Source organism: Amblyraja radiata, chromosome 2, assembly GCF_010909765.2.
Source record: "Amblyraja radiata isolate CabotCenter1 chromosome 2, sAmbRad1.1.pri, whole genome shotgun sequence".
In the NCBI taxonomy this organism is placed as follows: domain Eukaryota; kingdom Metazoa; phylum Chordata; class Chondrichthyes; order Rajiformes; family Rajidae; genus Amblyraja; species Amblyraja radiata.
In genome coordinates this window covers 140,719,224-140,735,109 of record NC_045957.1, presented here as the reverse complement: position 1 = coordinate 140,735,109, position 15,886 = coordinate 140,719,224, and the positions used below count along the sequence as shown (strand labels likewise).

General features: G+C 48.3%; 1 pseudogene; it reads left to right on the top strand.

The window, feature by feature from the left end:
- Positions 1-439: 439 nt before the first annotated feature.
- LOC116970548 lies at positions 440-602 on the top strand (annotated as a pseudogene).
- The last annotated feature ends 15,284 nt before the right edge of the window (positions 603-15,886 follow it).

Here is a 15,886-nt window from a genome sequence, read left to right as displayed (position 1 = left end):
TTGAATAAGTATTTTTGATTAATGAAACACAACAAAAAAAAACAAAAGAAACAAACAAACAAACAAACACTGGTTGCCAAGCTCACGGAACTGGGTCTCTGCACACTTCTCTGCAACTGTATCCTCAGCTTCCTCACCAAAAGAGCACAGTCTGTTTAAATTGGCAAACGCCCTTCTTACTCAATAATAATTAGCATGGAAGCACATCAAGCATGTGTGCTCAGCTCCCTGCTCTACTCACTCTAAACTCTTCACTGTGTAGCCAGACGCAGTGCGAACACCATCTTCAAGTTTGCCGACAACACCACCGTTGTTCAAAGTCAAAGTCAATTTTATTTGTCACATGCACCCAAAGGTGCAGTGAAATGAATATGCCAGCAGCGATTACACAAAAAAACACACAATGCACAATAAGATTTAACACAAACATCCACCACAGCATTCTTCTCGGCCTTTTGGCTAAGATCAAGTGTAGTATCTGTTCTTATCAGTCAGTAAAAGAGTGCTAAAAGAGAGCGTCTGTTCTTGTTAGAACAGGGAAAGGGATCTGTTCTTGTTAGAACAGTCCTGGCGGTCCATTAAGGACAGGAGCTGCAGATTGCGATTTAAAAATCGTAACAATTGCAGCTGCAATGGGAGCTAGAAAACAGGGTATCCGCAATACCCTCAGGATTAGTGTGAAGGACCTCAGCGAGGGGATGCCCTTCAGTCGAGATACCTTTGTAAAGAAGGTCTTGCTGGAGACCTGCAAGTTTGAGCCCAGGGATATCTACTGCCTCCAGGACTTCCCGGGTAACGGATACTTCGACGTTACCTTTGTGCTTCCGACAGGATGGCAAAAGCTGATAAAGGATTTCCAGGAGAAGGGGAATGAAGCTCCGCTGTCGTTGCTGAAGGTGCAGCCACTCTTCACCCTCCCAAACCAAAAAGAAAGGACGATCACGGTGCATATGTTCAACCCACATGTGCCCGTAGTGGATGTCCTCACCTTCCTTGCTCGCTACGTTGACGGAGCAGGGAACTTCGTGGACGTGAAGGACCTGCATGGGATTTGGACGAGCAAGCGGCAGGTCAAGGTAAAACTGACGATGGACAAGGAAGGAACTCTCCTCCACCCTCCCTCGGTGTTCGCAATTGGAGGAAACCGAGGCTATTTAAATTACGTGGGGCAGCCCAGACTATTCAGAAGATGTAACAAGCCTGGGCATGTGGTGGCCCAATGCACTGCAGTGGTCTGCAAAAACTGCAAAACGGAGGGCCACGAGACAAAAGACTGTCAAGCCAGCAAGAACTGCAACCTGTGTGGGGAGGGAGGCCACCTTTACAGGGCCTGCCCAAAAAGAGCCTGTACATATGCACAGGCAACAAGAGGGGCGGCTTCCAGCACCCCCAGGGTAGGCGAGACACCCACTACCACTGCCAAGTCCCCAGCAGAAAGGGGAAACAGGGATGAGGACAGCCCAACCACCTCAACCACCTCGAGCCCCCAAGTGCCAGGAGAACTCCAGCACCAAGCCCAGGAGGGAGAGTCGATGGAGGAGGGGGGAGAGCAGATTTGGACGACGGTGAAGTACAAAAAACACCAGAAGGGTCAGCACACGGAGCAGAGGCCAGAAGGGGATGGCAAGCCCAAAAAACCCCCCAAAAAACGGTCTCTCTCCCTGACAGAAGGCAGCAACCTCTCCTCGTCGGAGGATGAGGCGAACGGGAAACCACACAGGAAGAAAACCGGGGAGGAAAGGAGAAGGACCAGGCCGATTGTCCACCAGCACCAGGAGACCGAGAGCAGAGCAGCGGTCGAGGGGCTCCAGCCCCAGGGCATCGGGAGCAGAGCAGTGGTCGAAGGGCTCCAGCCCCAGGACATCGGGAGCAGAGCAGCGGTCGAGGGGCCCCAGCCCCAGGACATCGGGAGCAGAGCAGTGGTCGAGGGGCTCCAGCCCCAGGGCATCGGGAGCAGAGCAGCGGTCGAGGGGCTCCAGCCCCAGGGCATCGGGAGCAGAACAGCGGTCGAGGGGCTCCAGCCCCAGGACATCGGGAGCAGAGCAGCGGTCGAGGGGCTCCAGCCCCAGGACAACGGGAGCAGTGCAGTGGCAGTTGGGCCCCAGCTCCGGGCAACCGGGAGCATCGTAGCGGCCGATGGGCCCCAGCTCCGGGCAACCGGGAGCATTGTAGCGGCCGATGGGCCCCAGCTCCGGGCAACCGGGAGCAGAGCAGCGGTCGAGAGGCTCCAGCCCCAGGACAACGGGAGCAGTGCAGCGGTCGAGGGGCTCCAGCCCCAGGGCATCGGGAGCAGTGCAGCGGTCGAGGGGCCCCAGCTCTGGGCAACCGGGAGTATCGTAGCGGCCGATGGGCCTCAGCTCCGAGTTTCCGGGAACAGTAAGCCTGTCACCATGCCCCAGCCACGAGAGACGGGGGAAGCGGCGCACCCAGAAGGGGGTAAAACGAGCAGCCCCCCCCCAACGACACCTCGGGTTACGACACGGGAAACCCAACCCGTTGAGGAGGCCGGGTACCTGAGCCCAGGAAAGGTGAGGCAATTCACCGAAGCGGTGGGCATGAGGGAACAGGAAAATGGCCAGTGACTCTAAAGGACAATGGAGCTCAAACTGGCATCTTTAAACGTGCGCAGTGTGAAGAGCACTGCACGATGTGTAAATGCCTTACAGTACCTGGCCAAGGTCAAGGCAGATGTGACTTTTCTACAGGAGTGCGGGTTGCCACACCTCCGCTGCTATCGGAGGTGGTCGCGATGGTGGCCCCACGGACTGTCGGTGTGGTCGGGGGGCAATGATTGTCGTGCTTCCGGCCTGGGGATCTTGCTGCGGGGAGGGAACTTCGCCATCACTGAGGTCAGGGAGGTGGTTGCGGGGCGTCTCCTCGTGGTGGATGTTATGTACCGTGGTTCTCCGCTCCGGCTGATTAATGTGTATGCCCCACCCGTGCGGAGCAAGCGGCAGGCCGTTCTCCAGCAGCTCCCAGTGCTGTTGGCCACGTCCCGGCAGCTCGTTCTGGCCGGTGACTTCAACTGCATCATTGATGCGGCTGGACGATCTGGCAGTGCCGACAACAGACTGGACAGCACGTCCAAGTTCCTGATGAAAACGATAAAAGACGCAAAGCTGCACGACGCCTTCAGTGACCCTGCAGGCGGGTCCCAGCCGCGGTTCACCTGGTCGAGATCGGACGGTTCAGCCCGATCCCGGATAGACTTCGTCTTCACCACGAAGGCCGTCACGGTGAGACACACCGAACTCACGTTCTTCTCTGACCACTGCCTCCTTCAGGCTTCCTGTCACCTACAGGAGGACCGGAAGGCAGGCAGAGGGACGTGGAAGTTAAATGTGAAGCTGTTGACCCCAGAGAACGTTGAGGAGCTAAAGAGGGACTACGCATGTTGGAGAACGGTGAGGCCCCTCTTTGACTCCCCGACACTGGTGGGAAGCAACCAAGGAGAACATTAAGAGGTTCTTCATAGCCAAAGGGGTTCAGAGAGCAAGACAGAGTCAGAGGGAATTGTGCCAACTCCAGACAGAATTGCAACAACTGCTCCTTCTGCAGTCGAGGGGGGTGGATGTGAGGGAGGAACTTAGAGAGGTGAAGGACCAGCAAGCTCGGCTCTTTACCTCTGAATCCTCCAAGATCATCTTCCGATCCAGGGTCCGCCATGTGGAGCAGGATGAGACGTGCTCACGTTTCTTCTTCCATAAGGTTCACAGGGGGAGCTCTGTGATCAACAGCCTTAGGGAGGAGGACGGCTCGGTAGCATCCTCGCAGACAGACATGCTGAGGGTCTGCAAATCCTTTTACACAGAATTGTATGACAGAAAGGCCACAAACAGCACCGCCTCCCAGAACTTCCTGTCCTCTATCACGGAGGTCTTGGAGGACAGCAAGCAGGAGAGTCTGGACCAACCACTGACCCTAGAGGAGCTGACTGGCTCCATCCGCTCCTTTGACTCGAGTAAAACTCCCGGAAGCGATGGCTTACCGGCCGAGTTGTATTCGGCTCTGTGGGACTGGGTGAGCCCGGACCTGCTGGAAGTGTACAACGACATGCTTCTAGCCGGCAGCATGTCAGACTCCATGAGGAAGGGCAGCATCACCCTAATCTACAAGCAGAAGGGGGAGATGAAGGATATAAAGAATTGGAGACCCATAACATTGTTGAATGTAGACTACAAGATCCTGTCTAAGGCCATCGCCAACCGGGTCAAGTCTGCTCTGGGACGGGTGATCCACCAGGACCAAACCTGTGCTGTACCTGGCAGGAAAATCTCAGACAGCCTAGCGCTGCTGAGAGATACCATCGCCTACATGCAGGACAGACGGGTGGATGCCTGCCTAGTCAGCTTGGACCAGGAGAAGGCCTTCGACAGGATATCGCACACGTACATGAGGGACGTGCTCTCCAAAATGGGTTTTGGGGAGGGAATCCAAAATTGGATCAAACTGCTCTACACCAACATCCGTAGTGCAGTCCAAATCAATGGGTGGGAATCAGACAGTTTCCCTGTAAGGTCTGGAGTCAGGCAGGGTTGCCCTCTCTCTCCTGTCTTGTTTGTCTGCTGTATTGAACCTTTTGCCGAGTCCATCAGGAAGGATGCGAGCATAAGAGGAATGACATTGCCAGGCAGTGGGGGCATTCAGGTCAAGACCTCCCTGTACATGGACGATGTCGCCGTCTTCTGCTCGGATCCAAGGTCGGTCCGCAGATTGATCAGCATCTGTGACCAGTTTGAGTCGGCCACGGGAGCCAGGGTGAACCGCAGGAAGAGCGAGGCCATGCTCTTTGGCAACTGGCCCGACCGATCTTCCATCCCCTTCACCATCAAGCCTGACTTCTTGAAGGTGCTGGGGATCTGGTTCGGGGGGTCTGAGTCGAGTAACAACAATTGGCTGGAGCGGATAGCCAAGGTGGGGAGGAAGCTGGAGCTGTGGAGGCAACGCTCCCTCTCCATAACCGGAAAAAATTTGGTCATCAGGTGTGAGGTGCTCTCTGGTCTGCTGTACTTGGCAAAAGTGTGGCCTGTCCCTCCCTCCTACGCCACGGGGATCACCCGGGCCGTCTTCCAGTTCATCTGGGGGTCGAGGATGGACCGGGTGCGACGGGTCACCATGTACAAGTCGGCAGACAACGGGGGTAAAAGCGTGCCCAACGTCACCCTCATCCTGATGGCCACCTTTGTGTGTGGCTGCATCAGGCGGAGTGTAGAGCCAAGGCACGTGGGCACTAAGTGCCACTACCTGCTGAGGTTCTACCTGTCCCCGGTGTTGCGAAGGATGGGCCTGGCGCAGATGCCACGTAATGTACCAGTCAGCTGGACATTGCCGCCCCATCTGACGTCTGTTGAAAGGTTCTTCCGGACCAACACCTTTGACCACAAGTCCATCGGGCAGTGGTCAGCACGGAATGTCCTGCAGGCACTGCAGGGAAAGGACTCGATGGATCCGGTGGCGTGGTTCCCAGAGCAGACTGCCCAGCTTGTCTGGCAAAATGCCTCATCGCCAGAACTGACCAACAAGCACCAAGATCTGGCTTGGCTGGCGGTGAGGGGAGCCCTCTCAGTTAGATCCTTCTTGCACCGTCGGAACCTCACTACCAGCGCACGCTGCCTCCGGGACGGTTGCTATGGAGAGGAGACGGTTGCCCACCTCTTTGCAGAGTGTGGATTTGCAAAACGAGTCTGGAAAGGTATGAAAGGGTCCCTGGAACGATTTATCCCGAACAGCTCCGTCACAGAGGACTCTGTGATTTACGGACTGTTCCCAGGGACACATTCAGAGACTGACATCGAGTGCTGCTGGAGGGTCATCAACTCGGTGAAAGACGCTCTTTGGTCTGCCCGAGCGTTGCTCTCCACCCAGCAGAGCGAGATGTCCGTCAGGGAATGTTGCCGACTGGCCCACTGCAGACTGCAGGAGTACGTGCTAAGGGACTCGCTGAAGCTTGGTGCAGCCAACGCCAAGGCTCGGTGGGGGAGGTCCACAGTCTAGGGTCCTTCCGCTGCTGGACATGGGGGGCACGGTATGGTGGAGAGGCCCCTCAAATTAAATTAAGGGAAGGTATCCCACGCCAGGGGGCCACATGAGTGGCACGGGTGGGGGACTTTTTTGTGGAATTTAAAAGACTTATAAACGGTATTGAACAATCTGTATAGCCGACGAAAATGTTGGATGGAATTTTCGCACTGTGTACTCATTGTATATATTTATTACTTGGACAGGGGCCACAGAGTGGCACGGGTGTGGGACTGTTTGGTGAAATTTGACAAATGTAAAAAATTGTACTGAAAAAAATTTGTATTGTCTCCGAAAATGTCGGATGAATTTTGTTTGTTCGAATGGTTCATGAATTGTATATATTTATCAATTGAATAAAGTCTATTTTGAAATTAAAAAAAAAAAAAAATCATCTTCACTGTGGTGGAATGCACAAAGTTCAGTCAGTCCTCCTCCTTAGTTCACCCGTGGTCGGTGCCATACACCCTCCCTAGTCGCCACAATTGACAGCCCGATGTACAGGCCCTCTCGTCGGGATGATCAAAACTCCGATGTCGGGACAGTCCAACACATTCCACGGCTTGGAGGTCCCGAATCGGCACTTTCGTACCGGAGACCGCGGGTTCAGGATGTTATAGGCCGCAGGCCAGTGGTCAAACTCTTCTCTGGCGATCCCCAGCAAGGGATCCCAGACTACGGATGGTAAGTCCATGCACGCCCGCGGCTAGAAACTCCGCAGACCAAAGCCACCAGGCTAACAATCGGAGCACTTCTCTCTGGCGATCCCCGGCAAGGATTCGCCCCGTTCCACGATGGAAAAGTCCACCCTGCGCCCACTGCTGAAATTCCTGGGCCCGACTCTGGGAAAGGCAGCTCCAATCCATGCTGTTAGGCCGTGAGGGAGGCGACATGGAAAAAGTCGCCTCACCGCTGAGGAGGCGACCAAAAGCGGTTCCACTGAGTTTTTCCATCACTTTGTGTAACAGCAATTTCTTAACTTTCCAATGTCCAACTTTTAAATGCCATTATTATTTGAAGATGTGGAAGTGGTATAGCTGATAGTAAAAACAAATCTTCCAGTTGTTATTTCTTGATTACTTGATCCTTTATAATAGTACAAAACAAAAATGATTCACATCAGGTACTCCTTATTCCAATACAAATTGTAACTTTGTTCTTACTAACTGTTTCATCTGTGTGGTGTGGTGTGGTGTGGTGTGGCGTTGTGTGGTAAAAACTGTTGTCTCTTCCATCCCTGAGGCTAAACTGACCAGCCTACTCTCGGTGGCTATGCTAGCCTCCTCAGATGTAGATACACCCATCTACGTATCAAATCCCACCCACAAGCATACAAAAAAGATACAGCTAGAAGTCTCTATACAAAATACTATAATATACTAACAATAACTAACTTAAGCGTGTTCAAGAAGAATCCGCAGATGCTGGAAAATCGAAGGTAGACAAAAATGCTGGAGAAACTCAGCGGGTGCAGCAGCATCTATGGAGCGAAGGAAATAGGCAACGTTTCGGGCCGAAACCCTTCCGAAGGCCAATTTCCTTCGCTCCGTAGATGCTGCTGCACCCGCTGAGTTTCTCCAGCATTTTTGACTAACTTAAGCATAAATGGCTCCTACACTTTGTGTCCATCTACAGTTTCTTCCCAGCTGTTATCAGGCAAATGAACTGTCCTCTTACCAGCTGGAGTGTAGTCGTGATATCCCATCTTGCTCATTGAAATCCCTGAACTACCTTGAATTGGACTTTATCATGTAATAAATGTTGTACCGTTCATCCTTGTACATTACGGACGGCTTGCTTGTAATCATGTACAGTCTTTTCTTTGCCTGAATAGAACACGAGCTTTTCACTGTACTTCATTACACATGATAATAATAATAAACAACACTAAAAAAAACTGCAATGGTCATTGAACACTATTCAAACTAGATGAATAAGTTATGGAAATTCTGAACTGTAAATTATTAATTATACAAATAAAATGATATTGATTCAACTTTGATACCAATACATAAATAACCAATGTCAGGTAACAACCCTGATCTGTATATAAACCTGTAGTTCCATGGACCCACTCACTTCTGCAGAGAGAAACTCAACCTATGCAAGTATTTCTTAAACCATTCATCAAGAGTCAAGAGTCAAGAGTGTTTTATTGTCATATGTCAAAGATAGAACAATGAAATTCTTACTTGCTGCAGCACAACAGAATATGTAAACACAGTACATAACGGGAGAAGAAAATAAATCAGTCTGTGTATACACATGCACACATACTCAATAAATAACAAATATAGTGCTATAATAATAATAATAGTCTGTTGCAGTACAGAGCTTATTTGTTGTTGTGTTTAATAGCCTGATGGCTGTAGGGAAGAAGCTGTTCTCCTGTACCTTCATCCCAATGTTAATGGTGAAATGAGTGTGTGGCCAGGATGGTGTGGGTCTATGATGATGTTGGCTGCCCTTTTGAGGCAGAGACTTCGATAGATCCCTTCGATGGTGGGGAGGTCCAAGCCCATGATGGACTGGCCAGTGGTCACAACTTTTTGCAATCTTTTCCACTCCTGGATATTCAAGTTGCCGAAAAAGGCCATGATGCAAGCAGTCAGTGTGCTCTCTACTGTGCACCTGTACACGTTCAGGAGAATCCTCTTTGACATACCGAATCTCCGTAAACTTCTCAGGAAGTAGAGTCGCTAACGTGCTTTCTTTATAATTGCATCGGTGTGCTGGGTCCTGGAAAGATCTTCGGAAATATGCACACCCAGGAATTTGAAAATGTTGCCCCTCTCCACCATTGCCCCAATGATGTAAACAAGATTGTGGGTACTCATCATACAACACTGCAAAGAGCCTTTTTACACCATCAAACCATATCCATCAGAGCCCACAGTCAGTTTCTCCATCTGGAATTTATTCTTCATTCCCTGTAAAACACCCTTTCCCCCCATCTGTAAGAACATTAAACTACTGCCTATGAACTAAGAACTAAGAATTTGTGTTGACAACAGGTCACTAATCTGAACCGTTCACTTTTTCTTGTTCCACAGGTGCTGCTTCATCTGTTGAGATTTCCTATCATGTTCTGTTTTCATTGCATGTGGTGCTGTTATATTTACAAAAGATGTTTGCGTTTTAATTAACCCAGCTGGATGCATCGTAATTTGGGAGCAGACATAAGAATATCAGATATGGATGATCATGGATGGGTGATGAATCGCACACTAACTTTCGTTTGTACTTTCCATATTAAAATGGATGCCACTCAGAAGAGACATTAAATGGAGCCACTATAGTTCTTCTCGGATGCCCATAAATCCCAATGCTATAAAGATTTTGCCTTGTGGTCTGGCAAATATGTATTCCTCATCCAATGTTTCTGAAATCCATTTATCTTTGCTTTTTGTGAAACTGACAAGATAAGACAAGACAAGAGACATTTATTGTCACATGCACCAATTGGTACAGTGAAATTTGGGGTCACCATACAGCCATACGAATACAAAAGAATGCAGAACACGATAGTCTTTAACATAAACATCCCCACACAGCGGAATCAAAGTTTCCCACTGTGAGGGAAGGCAACAAAGTTCAGTCATCCTCCTCTTTGATGTTCTTTGATGTTCACCTGTGATCGGGGCCTCCCGAAGCCCCCCGCAGTCACCGCAACGGTGGCCCAATGCTCAGGCCATCTCGCTGGGATGATAGAACTCCGACGTCGGAATGGAAGAACACCCTCAGCAGCGTGGACTTCCGAATCAACCACATCTTACCGGAGACCACGGCTCCCGAAGTCCACTGGCCGAACTGGGTGGAGATTTATGCTAGCGGCCCTCTGCAAGGGATTCCAGGACTCCGTGATGTTGAAGTCAGCACCGTCCGCAGCTGGGAGCTCGGCAAACCACATCTCCACGATGTTGAAGCAGCAGGCACAACACTCCGGAGCTTCAAACGGCAATTCAGGTAAGGCATTGCCCGCTCCGCGGTGTATCCAGTGCTGCGCCGCTGCTGAAGCTTTGGTCCGGTCTCCGCCAGGAAAGGCAGTGCCAATCCAGTTGGTGGGCAGTGAAGGGGGGGGGGGGGGGGGGGCGAGGATGCGACTCGGAGAATAGTCGCATCCTCACCAGGAAGAGACTGGGAAACAGTTTCCCCCTTACCCTACCCACCTCCCCCCACATAAAAATACTAGGAAACTCCAACACATACTTTTTAATCAGAACTAAAAATAAAAAAAAGATGGAAAAACAGACAGACTGTAGGCAGAGGCTGCCATCACGTGGCGCCCCTAGTGGCCGACTGATTCGAGCAAATGGTCTGTTGAACTGAACATGTCATAGTTCCAGCTTCTTGGATTCGATCCTAGGTTCCGGTCGTGTCGTGTTGTGTTTGTTCCCGTGACGGTATGTGTTTACCCAAGTAGGAAATAGGAATCTGAGGGGTAACTTTTCACACAAAGAGTAGGAATGTTACAATACTTACCTTCAGCGGCGCTGCAATTCTGCCACTGGCCGTGTGCGCGATTTTGGCGCATTTGAGGGGGAGGCGGGGTTAAAACGTTTTTTTTTCCTACCTGGTCCTGAATTATATTTGGTTGGAGTGCAAGCTTTTGCTGAAGAATCGTTCCGAAGGGCATTCTGTGTATTTTTCTTTTTTTTTAATCGCCCGACTCGTTCAGCGCTGGAGTCATTTTAAAATCAGCTTCTAAAGCTGTCACGGGCGACAATGGGGACGGATTTCATGTAGGGGACAGGTAAAAGAAAGCTGTTTATTTTTATGTATAAAAGTGGCCCTTAAGATGCATTTAGTTCACATTTTAAGTTGCGAAACGGTGATTTAGTCCCCATACCAACCGGCAGTGTTTTCCATGCCGATATGGGGAGCTAAATCACGGCAAACAGCAACGTTCCAAATGGTCGCGTTCCAGAAAAACCCACTCGCAAGTTGATTTAAATGGCTATTAATTTACAGGTATTAAACATTAAATTCCTTCCATTTGGCATAAATCCATGACAATGAGATTTTAAAATTATGTTATATTGTGAGTTCTTGTGTGAATGTTATTTGGACACAGGCTATTTAAAAATGTTAAACTATTCTTAAGAAATTGATAGATGTTTAGATTTAGTAATTGAATTTTGTAATTAGCTACAATTAGGTAACTAACTAATTATATGCTTTAATTTCAAGTCATCTAAGTAAGATTTTACTTCGGAGTCACGTGAGTGACTACGTGAAGAAGGGCCATCCGTCTGCGTGCGCGTCATTACGTCTGAACGCATGCGCACGACGGACTGGCAGGCACTGTGTCCTCCCAGCTGTCGGGATGAGCAGGTAAGGAAAGTTGAACTACTTACCTGCGTTCTTTCGGGCTTGAAGCTTTTTTGTAGTTTCAGAGCCCAGATGTCGAGGAGACGGCCCGCGGGGATGTCGGCTGCCGAAGACCGCAGCATTCCAAGTAGCGGGCGACGATCTTGTTCCCGACAATAGCACCGACAGCAGAATCGGCTGGAGACTTTGTGCGGGAGCAGGAGCTCCATGGTTGTCCTGCGGGACGTAATACCACCCGCAAGTCTAACAAACCCGTTGACTCAGATGAGTCCGGGGAAGAGGGATACCCTCCCTCGACGGAGAGCGTCTGAGGACGACTCTCCCACATGGAGCAACTTATGGAGAAGTTGCTCCAACAATGATCTGCTCCGAAGGAGGGAGCAGTATCAGCACGGCCTACAGCAGTGTCGGTGCCGGGAGCCTCGCACATGGGGCAGCCCAATGTCTTCCCCATATGGAAGAAGCAGGGACAAGCAGAAGAAAGGAAGTAAGTAAGTAAGTTTTACTTATATTGCACTGTTCGGGTCAACTCGCATTGACACCAAAATGCTTTACATAAAAGGAATAATAAGCTTCCATACAAACAACAGAAAATAAGTACTTCTGCAATCATCCAGGTTCCACTGGGTGCTTCCCTGGATGGAGATCTAGCTAATTGACAGCCCGGGTATTATGGAGAACCCGCAGGCAGCAGCACCTGTTTCAGGGCTGCACAAATGTCTCCTGCTCTTAGGAGAGGAGCATTCATGGTCCGTTTCAGTCTGACCCAAAGCTAGAACCTCATTTAGGTCCACTGGAATGGCCATGTCAGCACAGGTATCCTCAGGGGCCTGCGGCAGCACCTGTTTTCAGGGTTGCCCACGAATCTCACTCTCAGTGGAGGGGAGTGTGAGTGATCAGTAGGTAAATGATCTCGAATTTAAAGTATGAACATACTGAAGCAAGCCGCCGAATCCTCTCTTCAGGTAAGACCAGAAGAAGGAAGCAAAAGCTGTCGGACCAATCTAGGTATCAACGACAAGCAAAACTTCATCAATAGGTGACAACACACCCCACACCTCCATAGGGGGTAAGCGGTTCACTGAATCCGGTGGTAGCTTGAAAGCTGGGCACGGAAATATGATCAGAGTCGTCTTTCAAGGCAGACTCAGAATTATGGCCAGAATTTTCCTACAAGGCAGGCTCAGTATGATGAGGTTTTCAGACCAGACCCAAGCAGAGGTCAGGAGAAACATGGAATCCACACTCCTTACCAGTCCTACTCCCAATCAAGGAGAGAAAAGGACCTGCATCAGGGGCTTTTGGGCTTACCACAAGACCACTGGTAGCCATGGAGGTAGGTAGGTCTGGGTTTACTGAAACAAGGGATTGTGGACCAGTTACATGTTGGTAATTTACTCTTGTGTTTTTGTTCAAAATGACAATAACATGAATTTTCAGAACTGGTTATAAAAAACAGATAATAACATGTGATTATTTTTTACTTCACAACATACATAGGTTCCAAGCAGACTTGGAACTTGGACTGGAGTGGTCTTCGAGGCAGGCCCAGTATTTTGGGCAGCATTGCCATTCAGGACATGTGACAGATGGAGGATGTCACTTCATCCAGGTTTAACTCATATGTGCAGTATAGACTTACAGAACAGCAATTTTTGTTATGGTCTAACAACTGTTTTATAGGAGCTTCCAGGTGTCTATTCACTAAGAACAGGAGATATTTGAAGTTTAACTGGATGGCATGAATTGGGGAGGATTTTTTATGTATACTTTCCGCAAACTTGTCTCACAAACCGATGCTTGACCAAAATCAAGCAAGAATAAGCCACAGGCATATTGGTAGTGCCAGATTGGCCTACTCAAGCCTGGTTCCCAAAATTTTTGGGAACTATACTCCAGCCAGTTATGGCTGTGCCCAAGAGCAGGGACCTCCTAGTGAACCCAGTTACAGGGAGTAATCATCCACTACTTGAACGTATTAACTTGTTGGTCTGCAGATTCTGAGGAGGCCATTTCAAGACACAGGACTGTCCGAACAAATACAACACAGTTCGGATAACAGATGTCTTGGATTTTCTATCAACTCGGTACCATAACTATAAACAAAGTTATAGTGTAATCTATAGTGCCAGAGGCGCACTCTCCTCCTATCTGATGCTGGAAGCAGGGCACGGGTCGATAGGAACGCACCCCTTTACAACAAAATTCATGAAGGGAATTTACAATTTAATACCACTAAGGCCAAGCTACACGGACACATGGGATGTGAGCGTGGTACTAACCCTACTTTGACTGCCTATAACTAACCCTAAAGGTGGTATGCTGACAAAGAGTCCAGACACTGCAAAAGCTACGGTTGGACTACATGACCACCAATATGAACAACATAACATTCGTAATCCGGAACCTGATAAAACATAGCAGGCCAGGAATGCCAGGGATGAAGATCCAGTTCTTGGCATATCCAGAGGACCTACGGTTGTGTGTGTGGTAACATACTAACACCACTATCTGAGAGTTACGGAGAACCTCAGAGGCTCAGAACAATCGGTCCACAGCAGCCATAAAAAAACCACACCAGAAGGTGTCAACTCAAACCATCTCCAGATGGTCAAGGGGGTAATGGCGGTAACAGAGTGAACATTTATATGGTTAAACCTCACTCCACCAGGGCTGCATCTACGTCGGCAGCAAGAGCTATGGACGTGCCTCTTGACGACATCCTAGTGGCTGCAGGATGGACGAATGAAATAACGGTCCACCGGTTTTATAACAAACCTATAACCGGACTGGGGGTGTTTGCACCTACCCTTTTAAGTTCTGTCCCTTAGTTTCCCCCCCAAGGTTGGAAGGGGAAACAAGTTTTTAAAAACTTTTCTTTCATTTAAAGCATCAGTATCTTTACTTAACTGCGTAATGTCTGAATGCTTTAATGATTACACGCATCCATGGTCAATCCATTCAGTGTGTGACGCCTGGATTCGTAACCGGCGTAAAATCACAGAGCTTTGAAATCTTCACGTAGTCACTCACGTGACTCCGAAGTAAAATAGTAAGATTAAACGAGAACTTACCAGTTTGAAGTTTGATCTTGATTTTATGAGGAGTTACGATGAGCGATTACGTGCCCACCGCTCCCACCCTCATATTATCAAGGTCACATGGAAGTTCTAGTTTCTTCAATCTTACTATTCTCAGGTTTTCTTTTTATCTGTGATTTAACACCGCTGCTTTGAAGTTTGACGCGCACGCAGCCGGACGGCCCTTCTTCACGTAATCGCTCATCGTAACTCCTCATAAAATCAAGATCAAACTTCAAACTGGTAAATTCTCGTTTAATCTTACTATTGTTTCATATTTGTTTCAGAATGCTTCAATCTATAATAACTGAAAATTTATTTTAGTTCTCTTAATTTTTAAGAAAGCTATGGCCATTTGACAGTTCTCGATCACAGCTTTTGTGTTAAATCAATGGAAAAGCAATAGGGAACAAGATGCTAATTTCCGAGTATGAAAATGGCCATAACTTTTTTAATACTGCAGATGTGAAAGTGAATTAGGTGATTAATCTTATTTTTATGCAGTGAATTAGGTGAATTAAACTTATTTTTATGCTTTATCTGATGGGATAAATTACAGACTTGATTTTTTAAATCTCAAAATTTTGTAACATTGCTACAAAGAGTGGTGGGTGTATGGAACAAGCTGCCGGAAGAGGTAGTTGAGGCAGGCACTATCGAGATGTTTATGAAACATTTGGACAGGTACTTGGATAGGACAATTTTAGAGGGATTTGGGCCAAATGGACTAGTGTAGATGGGGCATGTTGGTCAGTGTGGGCAAGTTGGGCCAAAGGGTCTATTTTCACACTGTAAGGCTCCATGAATTTAACTGCTATAATTTGCTTTCACTCCTTTAACATGCAGATTAGTAGATTCATAATTTACTGTAAATAACCATGTATAATAGTGTAAATTTAATTGTGTTGTTTTAAGAATCAGGCCGGGATAAATGGGCCTTTGAGAGAGAATGGGCCAAAGAGAAATCAGAGGGACATTGGAATTGACACATTTTCGGCTGCGAAAGAGTCAATGAGCTGAATGTCATACTATATCAAAAGGAGATATGAGAAATATTGGATCTGCAGCATGGATCTGTGTGTGTGTGTGTGTGTGTGTGTGGGGGGGGGGGGTCATGTTCAACGCTGCAGTTAAATATATTCACAAATATTCCAAGAGGAAATAAGATCTCTTTAAAATTATTCTTTGCCTCAAATTCCCTGAGAGTACATTTCACTACAGTAGCCAAAAAGAAAGTAATACAGAGCAGAGATAACCAGCAGTGAGGGAATAGGCCAAATGTCCTCCTCTGGGTTGCATAATTTTCTGATTTTCTGAGGAGTGACCACATTTTAGACTTTGATGTAATTCATTAAACTTTAGCCATTTTGGAATGTTAAGAGGATGAGAAAGATGAAATACAAATACAACTTCCTTCTTCCTAATCGTTACTTATATTGAGCAGATCATGTTTCACA